The sequence below is a fragment of the Zerene cesonia genome, chromosome 16, assembly GCF_012273895.1.
Source record: "Zerene cesonia ecotype Mississippi chromosome 16, Zerene_cesonia_1.1, whole genome shotgun sequence".
Lineage (NCBI taxonomy): Eukaryota > Metazoa > Arthropoda > Insecta > Lepidoptera > Pieridae > Zerene > Zerene cesonia.
Window position 1 is genome coordinate 2,107,566 of NC_052117.1, and position 22,564 is coordinate 2,130,129.

A 22,564-nucleotide genomic window follows, 5' to 3' on the forward strand; every position below is an offset into this window, starting at 1 on the left:
AAATATAATTAGGCGTTCGTTCGTTTTGTTCTTAAATCCAATAAAAAAAGGTGTTTTCTGGTACATTTTATGATGAAATGGAACTGTTCATACAATTAAGTACAAAACTAATAATTCCCACAAATATATTAAAGAAAAATAAACTAACTTTCGATGTCCTAAAAATGATTATCCATTACCTCTTCACTCAAAATTTACGATATTGCATAAATTTTCAGTTCCTATTTATATGTATTTAATTCTTTAAGCTATCTAAGACATACAATATTTTCAAAAACACTGAATAATTATTCAGGAACATTACAAAATAAACTTTTATTATTATTATTACAATATTGTTCATTACAAAAAGACAAAACTGATATTATCTAATAAAAACATTTAAAATGTATACTATTCATATTTGCCGATGCGTATGAGTTTTAACGTGTTTTATTGTTTGTCTGGAGGCATTGCATACAAAGTTTTGACGGGAAAACATCCAGGAGGATTACCGTGACATTTTAAAGTAGTATTAATTAAAATGTGGAATAGGGATGGCATAGGACGACCTGTCTAAGGTTCGTGTGGGAACACGGGAATTAAAATACTATACGACTACTGTGTGTTCATACTGCTGAGTTTCGTTTGGCGAGTGGGGGAGCCGGAGGCCCATATCCCCTTCCCACTCCTTTCCTTTATTCTTCTAATCAGTCCTTTCTTAATCCCTTTCCACATAGAATACTTTAAGAAAATGCCTCTCGATATCTACCTCTTTTGAAAACGCGTCCTGTTATATAGCAATTTTAGTATAAAATGTACAATGTGTTCATAAATTTAAATATTCCTTTACATTCCTCCAGTAACATAAACTGTTCGTTCTGAAATGCATTATATTGTCTCTCAGATACATTGAAAAGTTCTATGTTTACTTCTACAAGATTGCTGGCTTTGACGTTCGGAAATTTTACATTTCTATGTATGATAGTTTGATTCACAAAGAAAGCTTGCTGCATTGTATTCACAGTCGACTCGACGGGTGATATTTATCACTTTCAATAAGGTGTTGTGTTGACAATTTTAAATGTAATACGTTTTTTTTGTCATAGTAAGGAGGTGGTATGGTCGACTATTGCGTGACTATCGACTATGATAGTCTGCAGATACGTAAGACTTTTGGGAGGACTTTAGCAAATTTTACGATTGTATTTAGAACTTTTTTGATTAGTAAATACAGTTTCAAATCTCGTTACATTAATTTATTTATTATTAGTTAATAATATGACATTAAAGTAAGTTTTCACAACAAAATAACAAATATATCATGTAAGAAATGTATCATAATTTTATTTGTCTTATTATAAATATATACATAGTTACTATTTTCCTATTTATAAAGTTAAACAATGTCAAATTATAAACTCGATTATAAATTCCAACATCCCCGAGAGAGTTAATCTCATAATTGATAGACAGAGATTGATGCGCCTCAACGTTAAAAGGAAAGTTCTGGAGTTAGCAAGATCAATATTATTACGAACCTGTGTGTGAGTCAAATTTATATATAAATAGCGGTAATATATTATATTGCATTTATTTTAATGGCTAACAAACGAATTTGAGGGTAGATATTTTATCCATGTATCAGAATTTTGTTGAAAAATCTATTAATTTATGTTATTACACATTATACTCTAAAAGCCATCAGAATCATAGTTAAATATTTAAAATACATAAATATAGGTACTTGTACTTGGTACTTATATAAGCTTTGCCAAAATATACTAAAGAAAAAGCTGGACAAATTTAGTTATATGAGAGGTAAATTACGTCAAAACATCTTGTTAAAATTTAAAAGTTGCGTTAAGATTTCAATTACACAATGAATCAATAAAAAATAAACATATTCATATAGAATTTATAACATTATGTATTAATACTTCTCACTTGAAGCAAACGTTGGACAGAAGTACTGAATTGATTTTCGAACAGCTTATAAGGAAATTAAACTGTGTTGTTGTATCCACCAGTACGACGTAAAATATTTTCTTTTAAAACAAATATTGTTCACTCTACCGCCCTTATGAATTGATTAATTTCTACACATTTTAACCTTATAACCTTATAAGCTACTGCTTTTAAAATGGTTATAAAAGTTGCAAGTAACCTACTTCTTGGTGAATGCAGCATTGAACCCAATCAACGCCAAGCTATAGCAAGAAATGCAGCATAATTTAAGCTTACCTTAAACCCCCAGCTCATTTGCATTCGCAATTAGCTTGAGCCAAGCTATATCTCGTCCGATTATATCTGTGGTTTATTGTTAGCTTTATACGTAGTGTTTATTTAATAAAGTTTTTATTAAAAGTGAAATATACACGAACGCATAGTTTCGATATAATACATATGGTTTGAATAAAAAAAAATGGCATGGCCTTTTCACTTTGTTCATGCTGAAATTATTTTGAAAGTCACAACTGTAGTATTACTTCGTAATAAGGAAATTATAATGGACTTTAATTTAGTGCATTTTTTAATATTATTTCGTTAGCCTTATATGTGCATTGTAGGTTATGCTTTATATCCTTTAAATTCCTACAAATAAATACCTATTAATGAATCACATAGTATTCCTATCATCAGAGGGGTTATCGTGACGTGTTATAGCAGAACTAAATCGAATATAAGAAAGTGATGGCGCTAGACTAGATTAAATCCTGCTTTAAGACGTAACATTATCCGTTTTGAAATCGATAATATATACATATCAATCAATTCGCATAATTATAACCATCACGAGGATGCAATCATTATCAGATCCTAAAAAGCAGGCAAACGTCGATTGTGGTTAACAATTAAAATGAAATACGTGACGAATTCACCGCTACAGATTTCAAATTGAACGCTAGCAGCGTGCCTAAATGAACATAGATCATATCATACAGAGAATATTACAGCAGGACGAAACCTTCATTATCGGAGACTAATTTATCGATGCTTAATTTAGAGTCAGGGTTCAATACCTATCACAGATTATGTTACAATAATAATCGATGTCTTAATAATAGTTTTGGTAACGTAAAGTGAACTCTAATTGAAGTAAGAACGTATTTAAATTACATCATGAAATTCGTGTTTTGTCACATATGAAAACACTAGCTGCGCCCCGCGGTTTTACCCGCGTGAGTCCGTATCCCGTAGGATAATCGGGATAAAAGGTTGCCTATGTGTTCTTCCAGTTCTAAAGCTCTCTACGTACCAAATTTCATTGCAATCGTTTCAGTAGTTTTTGCGTGGAAGAGTAACAATCTTTACAAACCTTCGCATTTATAGTAGATTCACAAGATTTTTGGTTTATATTGGTTTACTATCGTTTGCCCGCGGCTTCACACGCGCTAAATTCGGAATAGTTTAATAGATGTTATTATACATATAAATCTTCCTCTTGAATCACTCTATCTATTAAAAAACACCATCAAAATCCGTTACGTAGCTCTAAAGATTTAAGCATATATAGGGACATAGGGACAGAGAAAGTGACTTTATTTGATACTATGTAGTGATACCACTACACTACACTACACTACACTTTGATTTATACGGTTGTTATATGAAACAAAAGAGCTGGCCTGTATTATCGAAACCATGCGATAAATCACTGTCTTCGACATCAAGGGGTCTATTAGAGCAGATTGACAACTAAGTGCGACTTATGATAAGGGACACTCATCAGTCCCATCAAACACAATTAGCCGCAGACGTATTGTCTATTCCAACTGAATTAAAGATAAATCAATAAGTTCTTTATATTTATATATTTCAGATTATAAATTCGTAACAGTAAGCAAATCTTCTTGTGTATTCAGAAAATCTGATATTTTTTACTATCTCTCTTTAAATTATATCGGCAGTAGAATACTTACCGGGTCAGCCAGTTAACTCTATTTAATCAAGAGTATACCAATACCAGAATACCTATTATTTGTACACGAATTGCTACAGATGTATGATGCATAGAAAATCAGGAAATAAAACAAATAAAAACTTATTTATTCTTATCTGAAATGGCCGCCCTCCGTAGGTTCAGTTAACTGTTTTATATTTTAAGAATCTCTTAGTTGTTATATAAAGGAGACTTCGTTAGCTAAAACTAATTCGGGCATGAATATTTTCAGCTCAAAAATTCAGCGAATATTCCAAGAGGCACACGGTAATTGTGTTTACCTTGTAAACTGACTGTCTCTGTACACACCCCCTTTCGCCTCGAGATATGAATCTTCCGTGAATACATTTAATTTACGTTTATACAAATAATAAAACATTGAATAGAAGTAAAAAGGTTTGCGCCCGAAGACGAAGTAGTCAAAGCACACGGGTCAAAGGAAAAACAATCCGGAGTCCTAGCACAGCTCCAATCTCGTGGGGTATCCGAATTAAAAAATTTGTTTCGTTGCGTGTACCACTATATAGTACCAAAACTCATCCAAATCGGTTCAATGGTTTAGGCGTAAATAAGATACGAACAGAGTTAATATAACTATATATAACTTATATAACTATATAAGCTCAGAACTCAATAAATATCACTAAAATAGGTCACAATAAATCGCATTTTCAGATATATTCCTGTTTCTATACAATCTGTGTAATTTATATTCAAACTAGTTCTGTATTTGATTTTGATTCTCCAACGAGCGAGTCTAAATAAACATAACCCACTTGCTATTTCCAAAATCACATATTTACTTAAAGCTCTGAAAGGTACTTACTCGAATGTTCAACGAGCCTTCGATGTCACGACAAATAAATCAGACTATACTTTTGATTTGTATTTATTTGATGATGGGATTGATTATTCTTTATTGATGCTAAAGGAACGGAGAAGTTTATGTATATTTTGGCCAAAGCCAAGTGTAAGTATTGGTGTATATTATATAGTAGATTGTACGGTAAGTGCTCAGGGGGAAATTCGCGCATAAACACTAGCAACACTGCTGGTGTTGTAGCAGCTATGCCGGTATCTTAAAAGTCATAGTCTCTATTCCTTTATGATGTAATTGAGAAACGGGACTTCTAGTTTTTATTAAACAATTCTATAAATAATATACTAATACAGACCAGTCCATTCACCACTTATTTAAATTTAAGTCGCAAAGCATTTTCGCGGAAGAAAATTCAATAGTAATAAAATTCAAACTGTGCGACCCGCTGTAATCGCGATGTTTCAAGTCGTTTGAATTTCAACGAATTGTATTGTTCTACTGCATATAGGATAAGGGTGTCTTTGGAACTATTGGTTGTATTTCAGTTATGTAAGATGGCAATGTTAGCAATTGCTAAAAACAAATGCTATAATATTTTAATCATTTTAAATATATGGTAGCTATTTACTACATGCAACAATTCTCTTTGTATGCATTGAAAATAAACAACAATCTCAATAAAATCTACTTGTAGGAGTTGGTACAAATGTGATATTTATAATAGAAGTTTTGTTATTCTATGACCTGAAAACGATATCATGGATCTGAAATAGACTTAGCGTAGGTATAGATTTTTCTTAAAATAGTTAATAGTTAATTAACCGCCCCGCGGTTTTACCCGCATAAGTCCGTATCCCGTAGGAATATCGAGATAAAATGTTGCCTATATGTTATTCCAGAAAGAGCAACAAACACAGACACATCCTCACAAACTTTCGGATTTATAATTAGGAAAGTAGGATATATTCTTTATTATTCGGGTACAATGTGAACTAATATGAGAAAGAAATAAGAATTATACCATATTATTGAATAAAACGTATAATAAAGCTATAAAATACTCCCTTATTTTATAGGTTTTGATTATAAATCGGACGTAAAAGTCAGAATAAGATAAATTCTTAATGTAATTATCAGAAATTGTAATAATATTAATTCTGACACGACAGGAGTTCGGCCTGATGGAATTCATTATGATAATTGAGTTGCGATCGAATGGAACTCAGTATTTGCTGATATTCGATTTACGTAAGGACATATTAGCGATTTTAATTTTTATGCTGATTTCATTTGGATATTTCAAAGTTCCAGACATAATTTTTTTTAAATTTTTATTAATATTAGGTATATAAATTAATATAAGTAGATATATTATAATAATGTAACGTTAAATGTATCTATAGTGAACTGAAAGGCAATTGTATAAATAAAGCTAGATTCTCATAAAATTGTAAATTGAAATATATGATAATAAATAAACTCCTTGTCTTTGTCCACTCTTAATAAACTTTCGCATTTATAATATTAGTAGGAAGTAGGAGTGTAGGAAGGATAGGATATATGCGAAAGTAATACGATACTATAGATAGTTGTAACAACAATGTAACAACAATTACCATATCATATTACTGAACTTGTTAGGAATCCAGGTCAGCTAGCTTTTTATATTTGGATCATGACAGGTGAATGACCATCTTACGACCTAGAGTCTAATTTTATTGGCATACTGCTTGTGAATTAGGTTTCATCGAGATCGAAATAAAACAGCTGCTGTTTTATTTTAGGAGTTAATATTGATTCTTAGATCTATGAGACAGTTATTTTAACGATTTTTTAATTTGATATAAAAATACAAATTAGTATAAATATGTGATTAAATTTTATTGAGGTAGTGTTAACTTAAACGATGAAACATTTGGTGACCTGAGGAAACACAATCTATCTATACTAATATAAAGCTGAAGAGTTTGTTGGTTAAACGCAGGAATCCTAGGAACTACTGGTTCGATTTGAAAAATTTTTTTCAGTGTTAGATAGCCCATATCTTGAGAAAGTGAACCACGGGCGAAACCGGGGCGGACCGCTAATCTTGAATAAATTGGCACATTTAAATATATGTGTGATTTTATGTACTAAATAAATATTTTTATTAAATTGTTCATCGACTGAGGAGAAACCTCTTTGGATGCTATAATGGGACTTAGAAAATAGGATGAAAACCCACGGAATTATATAGTTAAAAACCAAATATATGATATCTTTGTTCTCTATTAAAGGTTTGGAATGAAAACACAAAATGGCCTTCGTGCAGCTGTTTTTCTAACATTAAAGTAATATTAACAGGCAATTATCTAAGCGCAAATGTAGCATGTACATCGAGACATTCATAATCGAAACACGATACGAAATTCCCACAACTGACGCGTACATCGCTCTCCATCTTGGTAAACACGTGACTGCGCCTTTTGAAATTCATATGTAACAGGCAGTGGAAGTTCAGTTCGGAACAATACCGCTTAGGTGTATTAGGTCGCACTGCGCAGCGATGCAGCGGGGTCAATGACACTCGGCACGGATGATATTGTTCTAGGCTGTATAGACTAACTGTTTGAATGTATGCAAGTGCATTGTTAGGCCTTAGGAATAAAAGGCTTTTATATGGCGTGGGCGCAGTGGTGTCTGCAATTGCCTTTGGCGGGTTTGGGATAACAGTTCGGAGTCGTCTTGTAATATAAGTAAAATGTGGCAGAAAGAGATTACTATTAATAAAACACTTTTCCCAATGAGGGATAGTGCTGCTTTAAAAATACTACTTGTAAGGAAAGTCATTATTTTTACTGCAAAAATTGAAAAAACATTTATACGTTATTAATAATTTTATGTTTTAATCTATTCCATTGTGTAATTTTAAAGTTTTATACAGTCATTTTATTCCAAGTGTTCTCTTAAATAAAACGTCATTACTATCGGTCTCTAAATATTACAAACCAGACTACTAAACTAAACTTTGTTATCGGGTCAAGGAAAGAACCCACGTACAAGAATTACGTAAATGCGTTGCATTCACCACACCCACCTGAGCTGTGAATGGAATAGTAAAGCGGATGAATGTATTTGATATTGTACTTTAAATAGATATTAATAAATCACTATATCCCGTTAAGATTCTATTGAAATAGACGTTCTTTTTCTTGTTATTCGGACGTGGACTTGAGGTTTGCGTAAGGAATGTCAAATTTAATTGTCCGAAAGAAGTGTCCTGTTCAGTACAGGTTTTTTTATATAGTTGGAAGAAAGTCACGTGTTTTGCATTTGTCTCAGATAAGTTATTTCATAAAGAAGTAGTAAGTAGTGTGTATTTTTAAACAGTGTATATGTGCAATAAACTTACGTATAAAATTCTCGTGTCACAGTTTTCGTTGCCATACTCCTCCGAAACGGCTTGACCGGTTCTTATGAAATTTTGTGTGCATATCGGGTATGTTTGAGAATTGGCTAACATCTATTTTTCTTACCTCTAAATGATCAGAGTAAGGCAGAACAGCGTTTGCCAGGTGCAGCTAGTAAACTTATATAAATGCTCAGTGCGGTATGCATATTTTTGTATATCTTTTAAAAAAATAACCAAAAAAAAAACAAAACATAATGAATGAAAACTAAACCCACCAAACTACGATGCGAGTGATAAATTAGTTACTTTGTACTTAATTTTACTAGATTTAGTTTATACTTAAACATTTTTATAAAAAAAATGTAATATGTATATCGCTAGAGATTTCGTGATATCTCTGATATCCCAGCGACATATTAACTAATTCATGAAACATCAGTCAGTCGTCAGTCCGCAAATTTGATAAAACTGTATAAAACTCATATAAAAACCGTCTTGCGTAGTTCTAAGAGTGAAACATATTCAAAACATACGCTTTATTATGTGGCCAAGTATGGTTTACGTTGGCTGCTTGCTAATCAATCTATTTACAAATGTTAAACGCGTGTCAACAGGATATTATACACATCCTGTATAATGTATTAAAACGATGGAACGAATGAGTTGAGTTATAGAATTAAATGCGATGCTACAGAATGAGTTGAGTTGTTTAAAAATAGATGGGATGAATGATGATGAGTTTGTGGGATTTAGAATTAAGTTTTAGATAGGGATACGTAGTATAGTATAGTAGTAGTAATAGATAGTTTGGAAGTTATTGTACCTAAATGTATGTATATATTCTATACGTTGAAATAATATGTTATGTTAAATATAAAGCGTACAGTACATAAGTGTTTCATTATAGATTATTTTATTTATAATATTTAATTAATATAAATTAAGTGATAAAATATATGTAACGGTTGCACACTGAGATTATGTCTATTGTTTTGCTTGCCTCATTTATTTCTAGAGGAAATAGAAAAAGGTGGTGTTAAGTTTACTGGGTAATCCAGTTTATTATAAGCTTATATTACGTGTCTTGGAAACTATATTGAAAATGTTGTAGAATCTTGATTTAAGCCTTCAAATGTTTATATTAGGATAAGATTCAGATATAAATTACATATATAATATAAAGTTTGTAAAGAATTTTCAAACATACAAAACGGTTGTAGTACCTACTCTATCCTCTGAACCGATTACAAATACTTTCACCTTCCATATACGTAATCCTTGAATGCTAAAGTCAATACATGTACCATGACCGAAGCCGGGGCGCAGTTAGTCGGACAATAAGTCGCTACACGTTTCCACGAGCATTTTATTATTGCGAATATAGAGTTTCGATAGTCGGATGTATTCATTTGCCACTACGTTCATCCTACGCTTCTACTTTGATAAGCGTCATCATTTGTCAATGGAAAGACCTGAAATTAATGAAATGAAATATTCTTTATTACTCAACAAACAATAATGTACAAAAAAAAACAGGAAATGTCGTGGAAAGACCTGGTTCTTTTTGGTTCAATGTTGCTAACCTCTCGTACCTTGTCTTAGACTGCTACTACAAGTAAATACTATACGCTGATACTATAAGATGTATGATTATGATTCGTCAGATATATGTTAAAGCCAAACACGTTTGACATGCGAATATAACGAAATTTCGATGAAACTTGCTAACGTAAAGTTGGTGTGCAATTAATGTTTGGAGGTATGTGAGCTGAACTCGTATTTCGTTTGTAACAACATAATAAGTGTTTTGAGTTTTGTGGAACTTCTGACGCGAAGTTAGTTACATTTCAGAACTAAAATAAAACTAAAGTATTTAATTGCATCACGTTTCCTTTACGAGCGCGCGCGAGCTACGCTTTAAGATTTCCTCTAAAATTATTAAACGAAGTTATTTCGAACAATGTTATTATAAAAATGTTTGGAAAAAGTACATGTATTGTTTTATTAGGTATCTAAATCTTTGTTTAACCCGATATTTGTAACATATTTCTTTGTTGCGTTTGTGTAATTTTATATTTTAACTTTGTAAACATAGCATTATAGTTATTTATCTATACAATACAGTCTGTATTACGCAAATCAGATAGCTCATTAATTAATTCTAAATTGTCATGAAGACCTTTGTAGTATATACCTACTCCAGTTTTACTAACAGCAAATAAAAAAGGCAGGTACTATAAAATAAGTCCGATCAAACCATTGTTTCATTTTTCTATTCCTATTACCTATACTTGCTTTATCAATTCTAGGAATTATAAATTGCCTTCATAAAAATAATTTATAGCAATAATTTATATTCAATATTAAAAGAAGTTATTCTAAATCATAATTCTCAGTATTTTCACTCAAGACTATTTATACCAAATAGCCAATTACGTAGAAGCACTTACAGGGCCTTAGCGAAGCAATAAGCAATAATAATTGGTACATCATTATCGATAACAGATCTAATCATATTAAGCTTCTTATCCGCATAAAACAACGGCGCAACAAAGACAGCGAATAGGGCTGGGTTGCTTTGAACGAGGTTGGTTTTCAGAGTACTGACTTCTCAAAGAAACCGAACAAAAGGGGCCCGTACTCTGAACCCTGAGGGACGACCATTCAGTGAATTCACAATCACGAGCAAGATTTCGCTTTGGTGTTTGGTTTTCACTTCTGTCATTACGCGAATTTTGGTATTTTTTAGACGGGCTTGTGGGGCTTACGATTTTTAGGTTAGTCGATAGACATTTTTTTTAAATATCGTGAAAATGAAATCGTGAATTATAATTTGGTACGTAGACTGCTGGACAACTGGAATAACATATAGGCAACTTTTTATCCCGATATTCCTACGGGATACGGACTTACGTGGGTGTAACCGCGGAGCGCAGCTAGTATTTAATAATAAAAATAAAATTTCAACCCTTTTTGTTCCTGTTTAAAATATGTTATGTATGGTTGCTTGATCGAGATAGCTTAGGAGACATAAGGCCACCATTTATGAATGTTTGTTTTTTTACATCGTATTTTCTATTTGTATTTGTGTACACTTTAGCTTTTCGCATTCATTAATTCAAACTCAAGAAAATTTTATTCATTTAAACTTTTCACGTGTTTTAAGGATTAAAAATCTGATGTAGTATATAAAATGAAACAGAATATATCATTTAATAAAATAAACACAAGTAAAATTAAACAATGAATATTAAACCGGAGTTACTGATAATGAAGAGTGACTAGAAAAGCCGAGTTATATCTTTATGAAGTACATATACACTTCAATCAAATTATCCAACGGAAAACATTAAATTCCAGGATAAATATGTAAAACACGCATTATAGCTAAACCGAGGCCATAAATAAAAAACATTAAAGCAAGCACATTCGGCACAGGGTAATTAAATTCAGACGCACCATTGTCACCGTTAGCTTTAAGCGCCCATAAAAATTACAATATGTTCGAGTCTTTTATTGAACACGAAAGTAATGCTCGAGTTTCATAAGGTTTTTTAGATATTAATCTGTGGAACTGTGTACATTTTTGTTCGGTTAGGTTATGTCGAATTATAGCCTTCATTAAATAGTAATGTTGTGAAACGATAGTTTGTCATGAAACGTACATACGTAATGTTGGTGTTTCTACATTTATGATTGTATGAAATTTTTATGTACTACTAGACGCTCGTCCCGGTTCCGTTTATCAAGATTCTGGTGCGTTCCATAGGAGATCCCAGGATCCCTGCTTTTGTGCTTTGAGTTTGGCCGCCGAGGAGGTTATAGTGGGTAGAAATCCCACATGCTCTACTTTTCCCCCAAAGCTAGAGCATCTTTGGAAGATTTCCTCCAAGTTAAAAAAAAAGATATCAAGATTCCAGTTTTATCCCAAGTGAGCATTTCATCGGTAAGATAATTTACTAACTTATAATAACTACAAAGTATAAAACAAAGTCGCTTTCTCTGGCCCTATGTCACTATGTACGCTAAGAATATTTAAAACTACTCAAACGATTTTGATGAGGTTTTTTCTTAATAGAAAGACAGATTCAAGAGGAAGGTTTATGTGTATATAAACCACTCCGAATTTAACGCGTGCGAAGCCACGGGCAAAAGCTAGTATAAGATTGGGGCATGTTATAAATATAATATCCTATGAGCATTACACTAATAACATGGATCTGTAAGGCCAAGGCAAAAAATTATCATATAATGTTAAAATTAACGATATATTTTATTAAAATAAATAAATATTTCTAAAATTGAGATTTTATTGAAGACATAATACATTATGTGTGAGTTATTGTACAGTTTATTTGCGTATATACTACTATATTTACTATATTTAATATACTTGAATTATAGCGAAATGTATATATGCAAATTGAAACAAATAATTCTATAGTTCGTAAAATAATATAATTAATAAAATTGGTACTAGTTACCCATACTCTTTGTACACCACGTATAACATTAAAAATTCTCAACTATTCACAACATTAAATAAACATTAACATAACGCGATTCGCTAAAGCGTAACACTGCAAAATATTATAACACGACACACGCGAACCAAAGATTCATTAAAACATCTGAAATCATTAAAATCGTAAACACATGTAGCGTATGCGTCTTACGGTTACATACAAACTTCAAACATAAGATCACGTATTACGCGTTTGAATATAATGTAGCAGATCGCGTAATCCGTAGCGCTACGTCTACGCGCCGCGAGCCCCGTAACTCGACTGCCCGTTACTATAGCAGCAGACGGCTACGAGCTGGAAGCTACGGTTGTATATACTATGGCATGGCTCACGCGGTGAATTATTCGCGGCAAACAGTCAAGGATTTTGATTGAGGAAGATGTTTTTGCTGGGAATTTGCGACATAACTGATATGATGTATAGGAGAAAAGAAAGTGTAATATTTTTTCTAGGAACAGAACAAGAAGGTTTTTGGTAGTAACATATTGGTTTTTAAATAGCTGTATTTGTAATAGTCAATATATTCTTGAAAGAGCAAATACCGTAGTTTGTTCTAATGTTTAAGCAAATGCGATGAAACTGTCGGATTCAACAATACAGTGACGGTTTAACAGCTCTAAAAGAAGCCTAGTGGAATGGTATAGAGTTGAGTTTTTTCTTTTACAGATATCGTATGTCTTCGTAATGTCTATAATTAATGTGTTTACATAAGCAATTGATTATAGTATTCAATTAATAAAAATGATTACTCATCTGAACTCGAATAATAGAACAAGAAAATGTACTTATCTTCTTTAGTACTGCGCAACCAGCAACACTATCCACAGATAAATTATATATATTTTTGTGTGCAAAAAAAAATGTTCTATGCATATAAAAAAAGTCCAAAGCAATAAATATAAAACGTTTTCTCATTTGCTTTAATAATTAGGAATAGAAGAAAAAAGAAAAAAGGAAGGTAGAGGGACGATTTTTTTTTATTTATTATTTTAATTCACATTTCGTATACTTTTACGAACATTAAATGGTATTGTATGTTTAGTAGCAGTTTACCATAATTTTTGTTACAATTTCTAGGCTCTGATTATACTCCGATTCTTTTACCTTTCTCCCCGTAAGAATGTGTTCTAAATAAAGATGGCGGTCAGTAAGACAATACATTTTCACGGAACTATTTATGTAATCTCTTCGTAGGTACAGCTGGTTGACAAGCGACCCTCATCCAACCCAACCCAAGCCGGAGGCGCATTCATGCTTTTGTTAGCGTATGATTATTCCTTTCACATGTTGGGATTTCACTGTAGCCGCATTATAGATATGTGTGTGTAAGATGTGTGTAAAATGAATGTTTATTTGATAAATTAAGTAAACTTTTGCCACTATACCTTGAGAGTGTAAATTTGAGGAAATTGTAGTTTCTCTTTCGTCTAGAGGCGTGTAGTTCTCAATAATTTTAATCTTTAGCGAATTTGAAAGTCTCATATTGTTCAAAATAGTACATTTAAAAAAATAAGCTAAATTTAAACTTTGCAAAAAGTTTTATTAAACCTTTACGTATTTATGTAATTAAAATGTACAATGAAGATATGTTTCCCATAAGAGTTCGGGTCTAAAGTAACGATTCAACCCCAGATTAGAACCCTATGACAGATGTACCGACAAATGACTTGTTCATAATTAATGACCCCCAGGCCTCAAACCGATACAATTCTATCAGGTATCACTTAAGTATGTATTAAACCTTCACCTGATTGCTTTATTAAGCATTTGATGAACGATTAATTATTCGTTAAGGAACACACTTAGTGTTTTGTGTGTAGTTTTATTTATTCATATGTATTGGAAAATACATTTTATAAACATTTAGAATTTTTAATTAAAGGTATTTCGCAAACAAAGAGTGAACGGAATCGTAGTACAAACTATTCATCCGTCTGTCACCAGGTTGTTATTATCAACTTTGATAAGTCAATTGAAATTTTCAGAAATGATGCTGTGCCGCCGCATTAACAACAAATAATAAAAAAACAAGACAACGGTTGGCACGGTGAATTGGATGGGTGATCAACTTTTATACAAATGCTCTTTTATTTGTACAACTTTATGATGCAGACTTGACCGATTTTCTAAATAATCGAATTAATTATTATCTTGCCTAGAAGTATGCAAAGAATCATACAATTCTATGTCCTAAATTGGATTTGTGGATGAAATAAACATTCAAAGATTCATACAGTTGAAGCTAATGAAAAAATAACAAATAAGCACACTTTAAGCGTAGTATATTTTTATTCTGGTTAGTCTAGGCGGCGCCCACAACTCGACCTTTCTAAATATAAGGTGACGAGTTGCTAGCTCATTTCTTAGCAATTATTATTCATGCAATATTTCGTCAAATAACTTCTGTTTCGCGTAGGCGATAATCTGTAAAGGAAAACAGATGTTTACATCATGGAAAGCGAAGTCATTGAATCAATTTAAATATTAAAATTTATTTTAAAAATAAATCTTTTGTATAAAAGGTCACCGGGGAGAGACCAAAACAACAACAAATACTTTTTTGTAGCATTTCATACTATCCTATCCTATCCTTTTTTTTTTTTTTTTTTATAGTGGGGAAATCTTGCATAGATACCCACGACCCCCGGGGATGGAGCCGTGGGTTATGTCGGATTCTTACCGACCAAAACCCCACTGTGTTCCGTCTAGCCACTTGAGTGAAGGGGCCACGGGAGCTGGTTAAAATACGTCCGCGACCCCCTCGGCGGCTGCCCGTTGCCGGGCCAGGCACATAATTAGAGCGGCAAAGTGGGATCACCGCTCTACCCTCCTGTAGGCGGCGTGAATCCTATCCTATCCTACTAATATTATAAATACGAAAGTATGTAAGGATGAGTGAGTGTTTGTTGCTCTTTCACGCAAAAACTACTAAACCGATTGTAATGAAATTTGGTACGTAGATAGCTGGATAACTGGAATGACAACTTTTTATCCCAATATTCCTAAGGGATACGGACTTACGCGGGTGAAACCGCGGGACGCAGCCAGTTTCTTAATAAAAACAGCTTTTTTACGGGTGACGGAGTGCAAGACTGTTAATAAGGTTTGTGTCTCGACAGCAAGATTCTGACATACAATAATTTTAGTACGGTTTCACTCCTTCAATTATCTTGTATCAAAGAAAGAAAGAAAAAACATATTTTCCTTACGTTGTCTTTCAGGAGAAAACTCTTCTCTCCCAAAGTTATAATGGTAAAAAAGTCAGCATTCATCTATGCTTTGATGTAAATAACTGATACGAATATGGTGATATTTGTTTTATACTTTAATATCCAAGAGGACTACTTTAAACTCACTAAGGAAGTGACTTAATTCACTATATTGATGAAGATTTGTAATAAATAATTATAAAATGATAGTTTTAACTGTGCAAGAGCAAAGACGCGGGCTCAAACCTGGCAATAATAACAATACAAGATAACCGAGAATTTAAATTCAATTCAAATAATACGTGCTCAAGAGAGTCTTTTTGATAATTTCTTTCTACACTCAGATAATAAAAGCGGTACACTGGCTTGGTTCGCAGCCAAGTAAGCCTCGATGTCAACTGCACTAAAAGTAATTTTATTCTTAGCTTAGCCCTCATATTAGCAGATAAGGGAGTTAAGATGGTTGGTTTATGTCGAATTTGTAAGAGCAGTTGTAAGGTATTAGATAGATAAGAGTATTGTCCTCAAATGCTTTATATACGAAGTTATGAAATTTGAACAACAACGAGTAGGAGTGTAAAGATGCTTTAGAACATTTCACGCATTTATGAACTTCATCAAAAATGTCTTTGTAAAATCCAAAAAAATTTGGAAGGGACAAGCTGCTTCGTATCACGAAAAACATCCCCAAGATGTGAAAAGGGGGAAAGAAAATCATTTAGTGACCATGAAAGACCACAGGAGGGTAGCCGCGTGCAAAACGCCTGCATATATTAAAGAAAAAAAAAACAAAACAATTTTAAAAACAGTAAAAAGTCACCTCCGCTATCCGCAAATGTACGCTCCATTATGCCAACAAAATTCAGTCCACACATTCTATACATGCATCTTCCTAGCCCCAATAGAGACAATAAAACGTATTGCCTGTGCAAACAGATTAACTCCGAAAGAAAAACTATTATCGTTACAGCTTCAATTAAGTACACCAAAGTTAAATGAAGTCCGCTAGAAGTTTCGATTTAAACTTAGCTCACTTGGACACCGCATTCTTTACGGGCTTTCTCCTTCTTGGCTAAATTGAACTCGATTTAAGAATTGTTTTTATTAGGCGATATTGTGATCAATTAATGATAATTAACATACATAAATTTTAGATTTGATTCAACGGCCATCATTCAATATAGTAGTTACTAGCTGCGCCCCGCGGCTTCACCCGCGTATCCCGTAGGAATATCGGGAAAAAAAATTGCCTATATGTTATTCCAGTTGTCCAGCTGTCTAAGTACCAAATAACATTACAATCGGTTTAGTAGTTTTTGCGTGAAAGAGTAACAAACACACAAACATCCTTACAAACTTTCGCATTTATAATATTAAGAGGATTATGAGAAACGAAAACTATAAAGAAGACAAAAACACATACATTTATAACTAAATAATTGTACTTAGAAGCTCCAAAACACATTCTTAACTATTTCTTTGTCAAAAACTGAATCGGGAGGAGTCGGAGGCCCGTATCCTATGTCTCGCCCTTCTAGTACTAGTTTTTTTTTATAGCGTCATCAATCTTCTTCCTTTAAAAAAGCTGGCATTGCATTTGTAAAGGTATTTAAGTCTACAAATGTTTATGGTGTTCGCTCATCATTAGGTAAGCCATCAAATCAGTTGCCCGCTCTTTCATAAGCTTATCTATACTACTATATAAGCTAAAAGGTGAAACCAGGCGACTTGTATTGTATATAAGTAGTAAAATATTAGCTCTGCATTATAACACAATATAATTATACATATCACATTTCGTGTATAGAACTATTGAACACGACAGACTACAATATGGTTTAATTCGGCGTCACAATAGTCGTTATCAATTCAATTGACTGATGTGATTTGCATGGCATAGAGGACATAATAGGTTATTAATTAAGATTTGGGACGGCGCCACGCTACCGTTAATGTAGGCTTTCCGGCAGTAACTTGTAGGTATCTACGTATATGTTAACAAAATATAGAGTTCCAGTTTGCACCGCGGGTGTTGCACACCCCCACAGAGAGCGTATAATATTATGATGATGAATGATCTATATTTACCATATTCTCGACTAGGAAATTATTAGTATTTGAAATAAAAAAAATTAAATAATAGATACTAAACCTCACCTAAACCTATAAAAGCATTAAATTGGTAATATTATATAACAGTTAATAAGCGTGGAAACCGTTTCACGCGTGAGTAAATAAATATATAAGCTCAATTGCGCCAGTAGTTATTGCTAAATACCACATTTTTCAAAGTCATTAATTCGCCCACTAAGCTGTTATTCAATACTACACTTCCACGATTGGTTTTAACGCAAATCTAAACCTTATAAGTACAGGTTAAGATTCAATTTTCACTCAGTAGTCAAGTAGAATGTACTAACCCACGCTAAGCGCAATTGACAAAGACCTTGAGTGATTTTCTAATAAAGGCTCAGCTTTGAATGGTTTTGCATTCACGTGTAGGCGTGACCTGTTTATCGTGACCTTAGGTCGGGTCAAACAACAATTATGATTTTGTATTACTTAACAGTGATTAATGAACATAATATTAAAATGTTACTATTATAAGGGTAAAGCACGTTACTTTACGTAGTTCGTTAAATGATAAACACGGACTCAAACACAGAAACAAACAGAGCAGCAAACTGTTTTTCTATACACAATAAATGAGAGGAGATTCACTGCATACAGATCTAATAACTTATTTAAGTTTCGTATAGCAAAAGATTGGCTAATTAGCTATTGAGTGTATGGAAGATAAAAATCTATGGAATCCTTGGTTCTTAACAACCACAGTACCACAGGACAGTTCTGTGGCATCATTATTATATTTACATATTGTGCAAAATTGTCACGATTTTAATTTTAATCAGCAACTATTAAGTTTTATGTCGGTTCTACTCTGTAGAAAATGCTTTCCGAACTGGTAATAAATGGTTACTATGTTATAACTATTCAAGTGCTACCAGGAGTAGTCTAGTTGAATAAATAAATGTTTGAGTTTGACTTATAACTGTAAATAGTTACTACGCAACTTAAAACTTCAAGTACTCGAAATATGTTCAATGATTTTCTTAATATGTAAAAATGATACCTCAATTTCATATGTTTATTTCAATAATATATAATCTCTTTATACACTTTCACATGTTAACATCAAACCCGCCTTCCCTTTTATTTACGTACCTCGGTGTTTAAAGAGACTCATCTCAGCGTTGATGTGGTGTCACTGTGGACCGTGAACCGCGGTTGCTAGGCAACCGCACGTAGGTAAAATTTTCTAATTTCACCCTTTGAAACAAATTGCTAACATACCAATTAAATACCGTGTTACAGCTTTTAGCAAGATGTCGGAGTATTTTATGCTTGTTTATTTTTTGTTTTGCTGCTCAGTAACATTAATGGATATTTTAATTGGTGGCATAAATTATACATATGTTTATGAATGATGTTTGAATTGATGAAACGATTTGATTCGAAAACGACATTGTAATCATCTAATCATAAACATGTACAACATAAATATGTTAAACATAATAAAAATGATATCTAATTATCTGATTCCATGCCTGCAGTTCATATTTCAGCAATAAACAGCAATTTAAAATTTTAAAGTGTCACAAGTCAAACAAAGACTTAAATATATTTGAAATCCTTTTGAACTCTAAATTAAACTTCAATTTTAGTTCAAAGCTGAATACGGAGATATGGCGTAATGAATTCTCATATAATGACATTTTAGTTTCTATACAGCTCGGAAACGTGTGGAAATGATAATATTTTAAGCTGGAATATGGTTTGATTAAACCAGCGAGTGTCTCGTTTACAAAGAGTTTATGGTATTACATTTGCAGGTGACTTTAATATGGCACCTGGATTATAGAATAGATTGAAGTAGGTAGGATTTGCAAAAACTAATTTTTACTTTATGCTTATTGGAAAACGCAAATTTGAGAAAAAGTTTTGAAAAATATATTTTATCTTGATTATTATTAGGAAAAAATATTCAATATATATTTTCTTATTAAGATTAAAATATAACAAATAAAAAAAAAACAAAAATGATACTAGCAGAGCGTGGTTTCGATCCACGGACCTCTGGGTTATGGGCCCAGCACGCTTCCACTGCGCCACTCTGCTCTTCAATATACTAGTCGAAATTATCGTACTAAAGCCGAACTTCACCGTATAAGTTAATATGTACTATTATTGCGTCATCTTTGCAACGACATGGAGCAATGATTAAATGATAGATTATAATAAATTAATTGTGTGCGTATTTTAATGTATTATGTATTACTGTATGTAATGTTATACTAGATTATTTTTATAAACGCTTGCCACAGACGCCGACTGAAAAAAAAACTTTCCTCTTTAGTATATTTATTATTAGGTATAGATGTACAAATTAATCGAAAGACTAATGCGGATATAAAACTATATTCAAAACTTTATACCTCATATGTATACCTCCTTTATAGCTTATTATAAAATCAATGAAAAACACTTGCTTCCATACTCGAGGTTATCCAACCAGACTCATAAATATTACGGCGAAATTAAAATGACCGCCTGATTTCCGTTAAAAAAACATGAACCAAAATGTAATGGAGGGAAGATTTATTCCCATATCCCGGTTAACACAAGAGAATGTGAATATATTGTCCAAGCTTTAATTATAAGTAATGTGAGGATTATCTCATACCTATCTGAAATTTTGTCGAAGGATAAAACTCTTGGTTCTTTCTCGTTGTTTATTTACGTGTATCAAGTTTTTATATAATATATAATTGTGTCTGTGTGTGAAATCTCAAATAGGTAGGGGACTAATTTAATCAAAATGGTTTTCAAAAAGTCTACCCTAAAACAAGTAATTATTCAATTTTTTTAATTTTATGTTAAGCGAAATTGTCACATGTAATAATGACCAATATATCTTGACCTCTTCAGACTTACCACTAATAACCTATCATTGAGAGGGAAATGGTTCATGCTCGACTAGATAAATCATGTCCAATTTAACTTGATCCCTACGGAACCCTATTTGCAACAGACATGAAGAACAAATTGAGGTCTTTGTAAAATGGTTCATGAAATCAGTGGTTTGGAAGAGCATGATAAGTAAACTGTGTTATGGATAGCTGATGCCTTATGGAATCGAAATTAATTTAGTTCAGCTACAGGAACTTCGACTTTATTTTATGTGAATTAAAAACTACAATTGTCTGCGTTTTTTCAATACTGTCGTGAAATGCGAAAGGATTCATGTCTTCTGTTACTTGTTAGCTTTAATGGGATTGTAAATGTACATACGGTTAAACTGCATTGTTATCTGCAATTGCATTTTCATAATAAGGTTTTTATTTGGATTGGTCTTTTCTAAAAAGCAGAATATTCTCGTATTAAAATACTAACGAACATTTTCTGGGTTCACATGTCCGATAATATTATATGTAATTGTCATGTTCTCGAATTGTCCTCATCCTGAATAGTGTAGAAAATAGTTGAATTTTAAAACATTGTTCACTTAAATGTTATAAGTAAGTTGTTTATTTTAGAATTTCACCTCAAGGAATAAGTATGCTATTATAAACGCCTATTTATACTAAAATATAGTATAGGATTATTATCTGTATAATATTATTATTATACAGATAATAATCCTATACGTATGATAAATGAATAAAGCGCATTCCGGTTCTTTGTGTACGAATGATTAAACCGATTAAGAGGGGATTTTTTCGTATTTAATTTTAATACATTTTTGATACCCTGTGAGCCTTTCCGGTTATGGGGGTGATATTTAATTATAGAGCAGAGCGGATACGCCACGATAAACCATATTGTTTTGTTGCCAAAATAAGTCAACAATTTTCACTAAAGAAAAGGGACAATGGGAGATTATATGTAGGTCAAGTACCACTTTAATAACTTGAAGAATATAAAGAGAAATAAGCGTCTATTGCAATCTTTGGATGCCGTTTGATACACATTCAATTTTAGTTCAATTATCTTGGTAGGTATGAGAAAACTGCATTTCATTATCTCTCATATTTATTCAATCTACTATAAATATAATTCTACAATGTGAAAAATTCTCTATGGACGAGAATTTATTACCATCACTTTTCATCTTTTTCCCTCTTATTTTAACATCCATGGAAGAATTTCAAGCCTACCTCACGTATAAAAAGAAAATCACACCATTGTCTCTCGCAACTTTTTCCTTCTCGCTCCTCTCATGTCCTCTCACACGTGTAAAATCCCTCAAAGCCCAACATCCCTCGTGTCTGTCCGCTAATAGGACGGGAGCATTTACATAACCCTCAATTACAGCTGGATTTAAAGTGTCCGTCAAAATGGAGTAAAACCGAGGACGTAACGAGTCGAGTTAAAACTTTCCCGAGGTAGTGGATTGCAAGCGCATGTATATTTCGACCGAATTTAAATGAACGGACGGTTTATATATCGAATACATTACATAGATATATAGTGATAGTTAGTCATTCAATAGATTTGTTATGAAATACATTATACAAATAATTTGTCCTTCATCTTCCAAGAGGTACTAAGAATGCTAGAATTATACTATATAAAGCTACACACCCACTGACTGACTGACATCGCTTTTCTCGGAAACCGGCCGGAAAGTGGAGA

General features: G+C 32.5%; 1 protein-coding gene and 1 non-coding gene across 12 annotated transcripts in view; both read right to left on the reverse strand.

Moving 5' to 3' along the window:
• LOC119833128 (uncharacterized protein CG43867) overlaps positions 1–22,564 on the reverse strand; it is a 232,171-nt gene that overhangs the window by 85,311 nt on the left and 124,296 nt on the right. The window lies entirely within an intron of this gene.
• Positions 19,976–20,047, reverse strand: Trnam-cau. Its single transcript has one exon. It is a non-coding gene; the product is annotated as a tRNA-Met (tRNA).